Source organism: Pituophis catenifer, unplaced genomic scaffold, assembly GCF_029215685.1.
Source record: "Pituophis catenifer annectens isolate HBS135680 unplaced genomic scaffold, rPitCat1.0.hap2 SCAF_3, whole genome shotgun sequence".
NCBI classification, from domain to species: domain Eukaryota; kingdom Metazoa; phylum Chordata; class Lepidosauria; order Squamata; family Colubridae; genus Pituophis; species Pituophis catenifer.
This window is the reverse complement of record NW_027256883.1, coordinates 5,901,044-5,914,916: the sequence shown is the minus strand read 5'-3', so window position 1 is coordinate 5,914,916 and position 13,873 is coordinate 5,901,044. Positions and strand designations below refer to the sequence as shown.

Sequence of the window (13,873 nt, the reverse complement as noted above, 5' to 3'; positions counted from 1 at the left end):
CTTCCCCTGCAACCACATGTCCATCGCATGGTCCAATCAGGTCACCATCCTAACTGGAGTTGCTTCCCAGTCATGCCTCTCCAGATGCAGGCTGAACATCCTTGACTCCCAGTGAAAGAATGCTATACATCTCACCCCCCACCCTCCCAGTTTCCACATCATGCCCATCCACCAAGCGTGGCAGCCCTGATGATCTAAAGAAAAAGATGGCCTCCAGGGCTGACACTCACTTAACTACAGAAAGTTTGAGCTCAATTGAGATCATAAGTCGAGAACTACCCGTATCTGCTTAATAAAAGTGGAATGTTTAATTTCCCGGATGGAGGCAGTAATGAAAACACTGGATCCAAACAAAAGAAAACAGATTTAAATCACTTGTCTGAAGGGAAATGTCAAATCCACTCTTCCTGAGCAAGCTGTTTAGGTAAGATCTGCAAATATTTTAGAATCACACTGATTTCATTCTATTCTGACTTTACTGTCAGGTCAGAAAACGTCTGGTTCTCCCTGGCAGAATACAGTGTACCAAGAAATGGAAAGAAGAGATCATGGCTCATCTGATTCTATTGGCATTACCTCTCTGGGATGCTATCCAGAGGCATAATGTTACCATGCTTCCAGTTGTTCCCAAGGAAATGGATCCAGAATATAGTGCAGGGCAATCTTTGTTCCACTCTGCAGTCACTTTGTTTGCCCGTGGCTTATAGGAATCTATGCACATTTCCCCTGCCCTTCTCTCCACCCTCTATCACTTAATCCCCCTGAGATGTCCCATGTTCTGCTAACACCATCCCTTGGGGTTCCAACAGCCTCTTGGGCCTCCTCCCCACCCCACCCCAATACTGAAGCTAACACTGTCAAGAGCTAAGGTGTCAAGCACCGGGGAAATCACAAGATTCAGGCAATTGAAATGAATATAAAGTTTTATTACAAACTTAAGCTTTCTACAAAAATCTGAGCTACTAATGGTCAAGGGAAATGAGCAGGAATTAAGAAGGCATCTAGGATGGGCTAGACTTAGATCTCTTCTGGGCACGCAGGGACTTGTGACTAATGACGCATTTGACCCCTTCCTCGAGCTCAGCCTGGCCATCTCCTACATAAGACTAGCATCTAGGGAGGAAAGGAAAGCTGGCAGGGTTTATTTTCCGCAATAAAGCTGGCCGTAGCTTTGGCAGCATGAGTTGCACTAGCACAACATCAGCAGACTTAAGGCTAGCTTTAGCAGCAGGGAAAAGAAAACAGAGCTTTGCCAGCGTTATTTTGTGTTCAGAAAAAGATGGGGCGTTTGTGGGATTGTGCCATGTGGTTAGCAATGCAGTGGCCTAGCCTCCTTCCCTACCCTGACCTTCTGAGCTCTGGAAATCTTCAAAAGCTAAGTGAGCAACCGGTGACAGAAAGTGGGAAGGACCATGTGGAACTTGGTGAGGTAGCAAAGCAGGTCCAGTGCCTGCAGTTGGTTGTAAGAGTGAGAAACCACAAGGGTGTTGCAGGAGATGTAACTTCAGGATTGGGGCGTTAAGTACCGGGGGGAGATATCTGTTGTAACTTTGAATGGTTAAGTGACCGGTCATAAGTTGAGGACTACCGATAGGTAGGTAGGTAGGTAGGTAGGAAGGAGGAAAGGAAGGAAGGAAGGGGCTATATTACTATGTAGCACCCAGGATTCTCAGCCTCAGCTTCATATGCCATAGTTTAAGAATAGATAAATGTTGAACTGCAGCCAGTGCTTTTCTAATGGGCATAGATACTTGTAACTCATGGTAGTCCAGGATACAATCTCACAAAGGTTTGCTGCTCTTGAGATCACATTACTAACAGCGGTTGCAAGTCAACTCTTTCTACTTTCTATAAAGCTTCATTCCCCATGAGACAAATACATCGCATCACTACCAGATAGCTGACAGTGAATACGTAGTTTCAGTTAAATATATTCTACTATGCCTACAAAAGCTTTTCACAAGTTTACCTTCTTTTCCACACTCAATTTTCACCTTTAAATTACACTCTCCGGTACTACTAAATTATAAGCACTGACATGTAACAATGTGAATGAAAAACTGCTGCTGACCTTCTACCGCTGCACCATAGAGAGTATTTTAACTTAATGCACCTGTGTATGCTTTGCCAATTGCACAATGGCAGATAGGACAGCACTCCAGAGGGTTATTGCCCAGAGGATCATTGGTTGCCCTCTCCCCTCTTTGGAAGAGCTTTATAGCTCCTGCTGCCTTAAGAAAGTTCAAAACATTCTTAAAGATCCATCTCATCCTGGGCACCCCTTTTTTTAAACTATTGCCATCTGTTCAGGACTATTTTTCAAACTATTGTCTGTTCAGGACAATAAAAACAGCTTCTATCCCAAAGCAATAACTATATCGACCCCTTCCGCACCCGGAACCGCGTTGACAAGGGCGTTGTCCGGAGTGACGAAGAGATCAACGGACGGACAAAGTGCTCCGTCAGCTCCTGAAACAAAGTTGGATGGACTCTGCATGATCGACTGTGGCCCTGCTAAGCCAATCCGCTTGTACATTTGTGGCCCCCGAAATGTGCTTAGGCTTAGCAAGTGGTCTCTGTTGCCAGGCAGATTAGTCAAGGGCTGCTCGCTAGGTCCATCTGGCGACCATTGCAAGGCCGGGCGGCTGTCAAACTCCTCCAACAACAGCTGCGAGGCAAAAAGGCACGAACTTGCTGCCTGAGCCAAAACTGTCTGAGGTGATTCCCTCTGATGGTCAGCTCTCTTCATGGATTTTTCGATCTCCCGATCAATAGCCTTCTGCCGCCAAACAGCATCTATCTCCGAGGCCTTAGATGCCTTTTTGGAGGCGCCGCAGTGCCGGGATAACTTCACCATGGCTCTCTTGCCCATGGGCCTCTGTCCAGAGGTTCCCGCCGAATCGTCAACTTCAGGGGCCAAGAGAGTCAAATTTTTGCTGATAAGGGCTAATGGCAGCCGCCATGGCGTCCTGGGCCATTTCCCAGCCAAGCAGACTCATCCAAATCAGGCCCTACTGCTACAGAGCACGGCTAAAGCCTAGCACTCGCACAAGAGTTTACCCAGGATCTGGGCAGGGACTCAGATGCCTTCTGAGCCCGAGGGCTAAGGCTGGGCTTTGGACAGTCGTCCAGTGCTTAAACACTCAGTTCCCAGCGATCCGGGACTCACCTGATAACCGGCGCTCCCTCGGCTGCTAGTGAAGCCTCGCAGAGCACCGGGTAGAAAGGAGCGTCAATCACCACTGTCTAGTGCAATCCAAGGGTCAGCGGCGTTGAGCAATGCTGCTGCTTGCTGCCCTGCCACAATCCTTGTCCTTTGATCTGGCTCGCCGCAGCATGGCCTTCAGCGGGGTTGGGCTAAAGCCCTTTGCGCTGGAAAAGGCACAGCTCCACCAGCTAAGGCTGGGAGCTGGCTGACAGTCCGATGTGGATTCAAGATGTTAATTCGAGATGGCAATTGTAGCACGTCTGTCTTGGAACAAAACTGAGTCAAAAGCTGGGACCACTGGCAGAGGGCGTGTCCTTGCAGCTTTGACAGACTCAGTCTAATTGGCTGACAGACGAGGACAACCCATTCCTGGATGCTGTTCCCACTACAATGGAGAAAGTAAAGAGTGATGGGTATAGCATCCTCTGTAGATCTATTTGTTCTGTATGCAAACTGGTGTTTATCAAATGTATGCGGAAGACCAGAAATAATGTGCCGACAGACCAGTTTCTCAAAGCACTTCATGATGATAAGAGTGAGTGCCACTGGCCTGTAATCATTGAGTTATTGATAGGGAACTTTTTTGGCAGTGGAACAATGGTGGAAGCCTTCAAACAACATGGAATAGTGGACTGGGATAAAAACCGATTGAAGATCCTGGTAAAGACTCCAGCTAACTTATCAGCACAGCCCTCAAAATGCTCCTCACCTCCTGTTTTTCCACAATGAGGTGGGGGCTACAAAGGGCTGGTGGCTGTATTTTATCTGTCTCTGATCAATTTGGCAGAGAAGAAAAAAAGAGACTAGCTTAATCATAATTAAACTAAAATGTGAAACATTTAATTTGGATTCTCATCCAAACATTCAGCTAGTCGATATTTAAATGATATTTGTTTGGAGATGTGCAGGTAATGATAGCAAGCACAAAGTTCTTTAACAGTTCTTACTTGTACAATTTCTGGAGTATTCAAACCATGTCTAAAATATACGTGCATTAGAGATCTATAAACTTTGAACTACTCCAATGCACTCCAGAAGCTACCTCTGAAAATGGTCCATACACTGCAACTCTACACAGATCGATGGAGCCTAAAAATGTTTAGTTTTATGTCAGGTATACTGGTTTCCAGGTTTATGTCAAAGTATTACTTTCAATTATTGAAGTGCTAAATGGTTACAGCTTAAAATCCTATTATCTTTAATACTGGACATACCATCTACCTTATAAATTTTAGTTCAGATCTTTCTAAGCCACAAAAAATTATTAGGCCTGTGTGTTCAAGACACAAAGCCTTCTCAGTGGTAATCCAAAAATATTTTGAAGTTTGCATCCTACCCCCCAGGATGTGTAGATCTAGATTATCTTCCTTTTCAATGCCATCTTTAATGCAGCAGATACGTTTCTGGTAATCATTTCAATTCTCTGAAAATGTGCGTGTTTCCTAAGAATACGGTGGACAGCCAAGAAAACAAATAAATGGATTATCAAATCAACCCCGAGTTCTCATTCGAGACATAAATGACCAGGCTCAAATTATTCCCACCTTGGAGACATTATGCAAAGACCTAGTTCCCTAGAGACAATTCTACTGCTGGGAAAGGTAGAAGGAAAGAGAAAAAGAGAAAAAACAGCAGCAAGGTGAAGAAACTCAATTACAATGGTAATGAGTAGACATTTGGAAGACCTGATCATCATCATGGAGAAAAATCTATGCTGTCATTAGGAGTCGGATACAACTTGATGGCATATAATCAACTCTATATAATCTTTTGAAAACAGAAAGGCATATCAATAAAGGAGAAAGGCATATGCAAATATCGAGATTTCAAAACTTCAGAAGCTGCAAGAAAATCAAACCTTATTCAAAGGCTGGACTTATTCTAACATTCATACAATATTGCACCCTTATATATAAGATTAAAATGCAAGATCACGAATTTAATTTAATTGCAAATAGCAATAGCTCTTAGACTTATATACCACTTCACAGTGCTTTACAGCCCTCTCTAAGCGGTTTACAGAGTCAGCATATTGCACCCCAACAATTTGGGTCCTCATTTTACCCACCGAGTCAACCTTGAGCCTGGTGAGAATCGAACTGCCAACCTGCTGGCAGACAACACAAGTAGTCTGCAGAACTGCATTCTAACCACTGAGCCACCACGGCTCTTATATAGTAAAAATTAGTCGTATATATCCTTGCATATTAATATGTATATATGTTGACATGTTGATAGAGGTTTTTCCATGAACCAGAGGGGGCGTGGTTCCATGTGCTGCTTGCATCCTGTGGATGGGGCTTCGCTTGTTTGGTAGCCCGGTTTCTGGCATGCCGCTGCCTGATGCCAGTCCACGGACCAAGGGTTGAGCCCTGTTTTAAAATACTTACCATGCTGTTTTTTGTTTGCTTTTCTGCATTTTACCAGAGCAGCCATGAATAGAATCCGTAGTGGAACTTCTGTCACTAAGCTTGATCGAAGAGAATGCTGTACTGCACTCTACAAGTTATTTATCCAAAGTAAACTGCTGGCTGACAACTCGTGCGTGAGAACACAAAGAAGGCCAAATAAAGCACATTGCTAAAACTCTTCCTGACTTGTTTTGCAGGATTTTCAACAATAATCTCAAATGAAACAAACTTCTACAAGCAGGGTTAAATACAAATGACAGAGACCAAAAAGAAAATATCAATTTTTCAATGGAAATTAAGTTTCTGGCTCATTATTTTCTGACTTTCTCATAAATTGAAAATATAATTCAGCAGTTCTCAAATTGCAAAAACTGACAAGCCAATGAGTCACAACTGATTTTTGGGTGGGTCAGCAAGCTGCCATAAATTGAATCTGGGCATATTTCATCACTTTACAGTAAGAGCTGAGTCCCAAACCCACGATTTATCAAAAATGAAAGGAAGCCCCTCCCTCACACACACAAAAACAAGAATGCACCAGAGTAAAACCACACTCCAAATCACTTTTTATACAGTTCCTCATGTGGTGTCGGTTTAGCAGCCAAGTGCAAAATACGCAAAATAACTTTTCTTAGAAAACCAATCCAAAAGAAATTATCTAGAGCTGCGGCCCTCAATCTTTTGGGCACCAGGAACTGGTTCCATGGAGAGAGGATTTTCCGTGGACCAAAGGGTTGTGGTTTTACATGCTGCCTGCATATTGAAGATGGGGCTTCACTTGTTTGTGTGGCCCGGTTGCTGGCATGCTGCGGACCCCACGGATGGAGGGTTGGGGACCCTGATCTAAAGCTCATTCTAGTAAATTGTAATTTAATTGTAATTTAATTTTAACTTGTTAGTCTTAATTGTACTTTTAACTATTATATTATGAGATTTGGATTTAATTTTTTAACTTTTTATTAGATGTTTCTTAACTGTTGTGAGCCGCCCTGAGTCCGGCTGGAGATAGGGGGGCATATAAATCTCATAAATAAATAAATAATAAATAAATAAATACATTAAAAAATACCACGAATTGTCACCTTCAGACTGAATACAATATACTTCTGAAAGTCCACTTCAGCCAATGAAAGATGCTTCAATTTCATAAATGATTTGCTATCATCTTTTTCACTTTGAGGGTGATTGGCCCCAAATCTCCCAACTGGCTTCCATGTTTAAGGCAGGACTAGAAGTCAGATTTCACACACTATCCAGCACTAGACTAAACTGGGTCTCTTTGATACTACCCAGCTGGAGATGCCACTGAAATCTGCTGGTTTCTGGGGTCTGGCTGAATTCAAACAGCCTCAGCTGAACTCAAGTAAGGCAAAGTGCTTGCTCATCAGTTCACTTCCAAATTTTGGAACTTATTAACCCTCTTACACTTATTAACTATTAAAATGCATTTGCCTTCCTCACATTGTCTAAAAGGCCAATGGAGAAGCTGAGATAGTTACCTATCACAGCAATATTTAAGAAGCTATCTTTCTTTTCTTTTTTTTACCAATGACAATTCGGTTTATCCCATTCCTCTTGCTGATTTCTTTTACAACTCCTCTCTTGGTATGTCCCCATTCCAAGCAATTTATGGGTTTCATCCACAAATCTTACCAACAACCACCAGACAAGAAAATGTTTTCCTGCACCATAGGCAGGCAACCAAACACCACTGAAAGAAACATCCTGAACTATCAAAGGTTGCATCCAAAAAAAGTACTAGATGCATGCAGATGAGAGCCAAAATTGCAGAAGGGATGATGTGTGGCTTTCTACCAAATTTCTAACTTCCACAAGATCTTCCAAGAAACTAGACTCTAAATTTATTGGCTCTTTCCCGGTGACTAAGCAAATAAACCCAGTAGCATTTCGTTTGCAATTGACAACATCAATGAAGGTTCATTCTGTATTCCATCAGACTTTTGCTTATAAAAGAGGCACACCAGAGGTGGGTTGTAAATTTTTTTACTACCGGTTCTAGGGGCGTGGCTTATTTTGTGGGCATGGTTTGATGGTCATGTGACAATTCTTTAGGATTTAGCAGAGGTACTGGTCTTCCGGGTGTTTAACTGCTTGCAGAGCCATACCGGTCTACCCATTTGTTTTTGGAGCGCACTGGTCTACCACCACTGCCTTTTACTGCTGATCAGCTGTAGGGCGGCCCTTTGAACCGCCGCGGCAAGAGTTTAAACAGTTTTTTGCCACTCTGCCACCACCGAGAACATCGGAAACCGCTTTCAGGCAGCTTGGCCTCAATTGCCAATCTACCACCACCGAGCGGTTTACAAGGAGCGGATCGGTTCTAGCCAATCAGTTGGGAGGCTTCTTGGCTTCTCAATTTAAAGCTAAGGTGTCTTGTTTTTTTTTTCTATTCTTTGTCAAGTGAGCCCTGATTTTTTCTCCTAGCCGATCAGCTGGGACTCGGGAAGCAGCATATAGATTGGGGGCAGAGCCAGGCAGAGGTGATATTTACCGGTTCTCTGAACTACTCAAAATTTCCACTACCGGTTTGCAAGAACCAGGGAGAACTGGTAGCAACCCACCACTGACACACACACACACACACACACACACACACACACACACACAAATTCTGTGTTCACAAGTGCCCTCCCCACCTCCCAAACTGGTAAACAGGGAACAAGAGTACAAGGTGAAAGAGATGCTAGGCTTCAGACACAGAGAACCCTAGTTTGAGTCGTCAATAATACTGGAAAAGCTACATGTTTATCCTGTCACTATAAGTCAAGGACTACCTGTATGAAAGTCAAGACTATTTATTAAGCACCTTTATATAGCTGCCCATCTCACATACATGACTCTGAGCTATATACACAGTTTAATTTAAAAAATAAATAAAAAAAAACACCAAAAAATACAACAAAATAATCAAAAACATAACCAAAAATAATTAAAAGCAAAACATAATCCACAGGAAGGTGCACTCAGTTTCCCTACCATACCTACCTTCCCAGATCCCCAGGGCACCTGGCAAAGCCCGGTGCCCTTCTGCAAATCCAGCAAGGTTGAGGCCAATCTGATCTTAAGGGGAATGATATTCCAAAGAGTGGCTGCTGCGACAGAGAAGGCTCCCCTCCTGGTTCCTGTGAGTGGCATTCTTTTATGGGCGAGACCCCCCCCCCCCCACAGCATGCTCTTCCTGATAACCGAATGGGATGGGCAGATGTGGTTCCTCAAATAAACTTTTTAAAAATATCCTACGTTTTCTACAGCTATTCTGATCCTCTAGTGCTGATGCTACAGGAAATTCAAAAATGCAACTGAAACTAGGTATTCTCCACGCGTGAGAAGCTCAAGCCTTCCAATCAGGGTGGATAAAAATCAATGATTTTTTTTTAAAAAAATCAAAAAAATCAGATTTTTTTTTATTTAAATCGGATTTTTTTTTATTTAAATTGGATTTTTTTTTATTTTTATTGAATTTATTTTAATAAAAAACTTTTGGGGTAAAAATCTATCTTAAGATAGTTTTCTACTTAAGATACATAAATAATTTAGTTTATTCAGCATGAAATGGAGCTTAGTTATGTAGCATGAGGCTGTATATTCTGCAACACTGGAACTATCGGTGAGACAACAGTGGGTCAAAGGAGTAGCAGAGATGACAGTTGCTCTTTAAAAATTATGATTTAAATCGAGTTGATTTAAATCAAGTCTTTTTACTAGTGATTTAAATCATGATTTAAATTGTGATTTAAATCAACTCAATTTAAATCAAATCCACCCTGCTTCCAATAGCTATAAGACTACAATATCTAAAATTATGAAGATGTTCATCAAGGAATGTTAGTACAAGGAATTACCCAAGTTAACACTGCAGAAAATTTACAGTGCAGCATACAATTGAGTAAGGGCCCTGAAAGTTATTACTGTTACACTACCCTTACTCAATTGTATGCTAGTTTATACAATATAACCTATCCATGTTTGCATGCCAGCAAGCAGGAAAAACAAAAATAGAATACCTACTATAAAAAGATGTTCTGGCTCTCAGCAGGAGGTCTGTCCCAATAAACAGATGGTTCTTTTAATCTGTAATAATAATTGGAAATAATCAGGAATTTTCTTTGACACAGTTCAGTCTAGAGGTAGACTTTGTTTATCAGCCACAGTTGGGACTAACAAGTGGATCATTAAGTAAAAGTATGATTGTTCTTACTATCTTATTTCAACTTTCCTTGGCTTTACAAGCTTGCAAAGGTCATAAATATGAAGAAGGGTTGCAAAGCTACTTTTCATTACCGTCATAACTGTGAACTGTGAAATAATCACTTAGCAAGGGCTACCTGTACACACATACACACACACACACACGCACGCACACACACACACACACAACAAGCCCAAACCTACAAAGAAGAATGTACTAACTAACTATCTGATTTGGTCTCTTCAAACGTCATCCTTAGTGAACCAGCATCTGCATTTCATACAGAGCACATATTTCTCCTTCTGTCCCAGCCACTTTTTACAGAGGCATGAGGCATCCCCGTTTGGTTTGGTTTGGTGGCGGCAGCGCCTCAGATAGAAAGCCCATACAGAGAGTGGTAAGGACAGCCGAGAAGATTGTAGGAAGCTCACTTCCCATTATTCAGGATACTGCTTATAAGAGCTATGTACTTAGAGCTCAAAGCTTTGTTAGAGACCCCACACTTCCACTTCATGGTCTGTTTCTGTGGCTCCCCTCTGGGAGGAGGTTTTGAAGTATTTCTAGCAGGACTACCAGATTCTATAACAGTTTTGTTCTCTTTGCCATCCGTCTGGTAAACTTGCAGGATTCTTTTTCTTCGCCATGTATACATTCAAACTAGACTGTGCTGTTTCTCTGTGTCATATATGTGTGTGCGTATGTGGGTATATGCATAATGGTTATCTTTTGAGAGCTGAATGCAATGAAACTTCATTTTAATGTATGCTGATTACTGTACATTGAAAGTGACAATAAAATTTTCTGTTCCATTCTATTTCTATTCTACTTTAGAAGTTTTCAAATGAGTAATTTACAACTACTGAAAATGGAAGGTACAATAAGGTTTTGTATAAAAATGAAAAGTAAAGCAATCTGGCACTTTAAATGTATTTTTGCACCTTCTTAGAGTTAACATACTACACTACATCAACGGTAACAATAAACATTCTTATCAGTGCAAGAGCACTCCGTATATCTATTTGCCAAAGGTTATCTCTCTCTAGAATATTTGTTCCCATTTCTATGCTAGTTATTTGAAGTCAGGATTTCTCCCACCAAATGCTTTTTTAAGGAAAAAATGGTTTAAAAGAAATCAAGACTTTATACTGACACTGACCGTAATTGTTACATCTTTTAAATACCAGTTTATTATTAGGTTAGCATTGAAACCTAAATTAACCTTTTCTAGGCTAACACCAGAAGCATTTTGTGTGAGAACCACAATCCCAAAAGCAGTAAGCATAGCCATGGAAAAAAACAACAACCAAAATTTGATTTCATTTACAACTTAATTTAAAATTCAGAATAGTTAAACTCTTCTCCCCATCCATATGTTAAATGCATTTTCTCTGCTACGTTTAAAGTTTCAATTAACAATTTCTGGAAGCTTCTAAAGGCCACACCCAAGAGTTTTGAAGGTGCTTCAAACTGTAGTTCCCCAGGCTTGACTTTCTTTTCTGGTTAGTTTTTCCTATCGGGACATGGAATGTGTCTTAAGCCCTAAAAAGAACTCAGACTAAGTTAAAAGGACTTTATTCACTTTGAACTAAAGCATCAAATCATGAGACACGACCACACATTCTTTATGCACAAGGTTGATTTTCCTGCTCTTTCCTTCCAAAACTGTTCTCTATCACTCTTATATATTTCTTATTTTCAAAGCAAAATATTTGGAGATTATGCCTCCCTTAATCCGTAAAGTCACTCTTTTCCATATTAGATCTAAGCTATTTTATTGAATACCTAGAAATATCTACCAAACCAAATTTATCAGCTTTCTTACTATCCCTGATGGTTAAGTTTCCATACTTTGGTACTGTAAATTATTGAATGGATCTTGGGTATATGAGTGAATATATATATTGCAATCTGGTTCACCTACTCCACTTCCTCTCCACCTAAAATGTATTAATAACATACAAGCCATCTCAGAAAGTAATTTTTAGACCAAAATCTTTACACAGTTCGTGTTACAGAAATGCTGCCACAGTTCAAATAATCAGGAACAACTTTTTTCCACATTTCAAATCTACAAATTAATCAAATGTGATATATATTTTATTCACTCATTTTCCAACCTGACCTACAGTATGCTTCTATCGGCTCTTAAATTCCACGCTGAGCAAACATTAGCATGCATAATGTGCCAAATGTAGAAAAGGCAATATTCAACTACCAACTGAAGAAACGTGAGGAGTTTCCAATGATGGCTAGACACTTAGCAGTAAAGGGAAGAAATTTGGCATGACTAAGATTTTACAGATCTGTCAGTTCAATCTAAAGAAGTGATTAGGCCCCACTTGGTCTGTCTTCTTTAAATGACTTTCACATATTAAGACTTAGTAACACAAGAGATGGATGGCAAGCAATGAAAGCAGCCAGCCTTGTGTTGACAAGAACCTAACCCACTTTTTGTACAAAGATGACAGTAAAGGACTTGTATGCAAAAGAGGTGGAATTTGCATCACAAGAGCACAACCCTATTTCCCCAATTTTAATAATGTGAACTAGTTGCTTGGTCAAGTTCAACCAACTAACTCTGGTTAATTAATGTTTCCCACATTTGGTAGAAAAAAGATATTCAGCTGCATCTAGAGAAGTACAGATTCCACTCTACAAGGAGTGATCTGTCATCATTAAAGGAAACTACAGGTAGTCCTCTACTTACAACAGTTCATTGAGTGACCGATCAAAATTACAACGTCCCTGAAAAAAGTGACTTATGACCATTTTTCACATGACTGTTGCAGTATCCCCATGGTCTCGTGATCAAAATTTGGCAACTGACTCATATTTATGATGGTTCCAGTGTCCTTGGGTCATGTGATCACCCCTTGTGACCTTCTGAAAAGCAAAGTCAATGGAGAAGCCAGATTCACTTAACAACCGTGTTACTAGCTCAACAACTACAGTGATTCACTTAACAATTGTCGCACAAAAGGTCGTGATATGGAGCAAAATTCACTTAACAAATGGTTCACTTAGCAACAAAAATTGGGAGCTCAATTATGGTCATAAGTCAAGGACCACTGTGTAATGCGACATCTGAAAAAACAAAAAAACAAAATGACAATCAAAGAACTACATAATTCTAGGACAGCAGCCTGCCAGATGCATGTTCCCTGATGAATTCAATCAATGGACCCACATTTCTAAGACATGAAGTGTAGGTAGAACTATTAGTCAATGTTTTCTAGTTGCAGTTCCTGTATTTGGACAATACCCCCAACCCACCCAGAGCCTGATTGCTAATCATCATGATGGCCTCTCAGAAGTCAGTAAAAAAGTTGCAGACTATTTGGGAAGTAATCCATTTTCTTTTCTTATAGATTCTGATTTGTGGTTTTTCCATTTAATTCTATTTTTACTGTTCTTATTGTAGCAAACAGGGTGTTGGTCCTACCTGATATGCACCTTCTCGTTGGGTGGAGAGAGCAGCCAGAAGTAGGTGGTTCTCGCCTGTTCAGCTTGAAGGACTGAGACTGTTTCAAAATAAGCTCCTCCCCTGTTGCTAGGGATCTCCAGCTTTTACGAAGACGAACAACAGCCTCGACGTCTCGGTAGAAAGAAAGGAAGGTTAAAAAGGAGACCAGACAATGTTAGGGTGAGGCTGGCTACTGTCTCCACCCAATGAGAAGGTGCGTATCAGATAGGACCAACGCCCCTTCTCCACTGTGGGTGGAGACAACAGCCAGAAGTGGGACATACCAAAGCTTTGTGTCCCAACTACGGGCAATCCCAGTCTGGTCCTAAATCTCTGCATCAGAAAGAACCTGCTGCAGAACCCTGTGGCCAAATGCCGCCTCCGCTGAGGCGAACTGGTCCAGCTTATAGTGCCTCACAAAGGACAAAGACAACATCCAAGTTGCCGCCCTACAGATCTCGTTCAAGGACACCTGCGTGGCCCAGGCCATGGAAGTAGCCGCACTGCACGTGGAATGCGCTGTCAGACGGGAAGGTCATGGCAAGGAACACAGTTCGTACGCCTTGGCGATCGTCTGCCAA

General features: G+C 41.3%; 1 protein-coding gene across 8 annotated transcripts in view; it reads right to left on the bottom strand.

Moving 5' to 3' along the window:
• PTK2 (protein tyrosine kinase 2) overlaps nucleotides 1-13,873 on the bottom strand; it is a 242,743-nt gene that overhangs the window by 210,331 nt on the left and 18,539 nt on the right. For 6 of the 8 annotated variants that reach the window (XM_070940302.1, XM_070940305.1, XM_070940306.1 and 3 more), the window contains exon 2: nucleotides 9,649-9,711. The exons of the other annotated variants lie outside the window; for them this stretch is intronic. The gene's annotated coding sequence lies outside the window, so the exon portion shown is untranslated. The remainder of the gene's footprint in view (nucleotides 1-9,648; nucleotides 9,712-13,873) is intronic. 8 annotated transcript variants of the gene reach the window in all.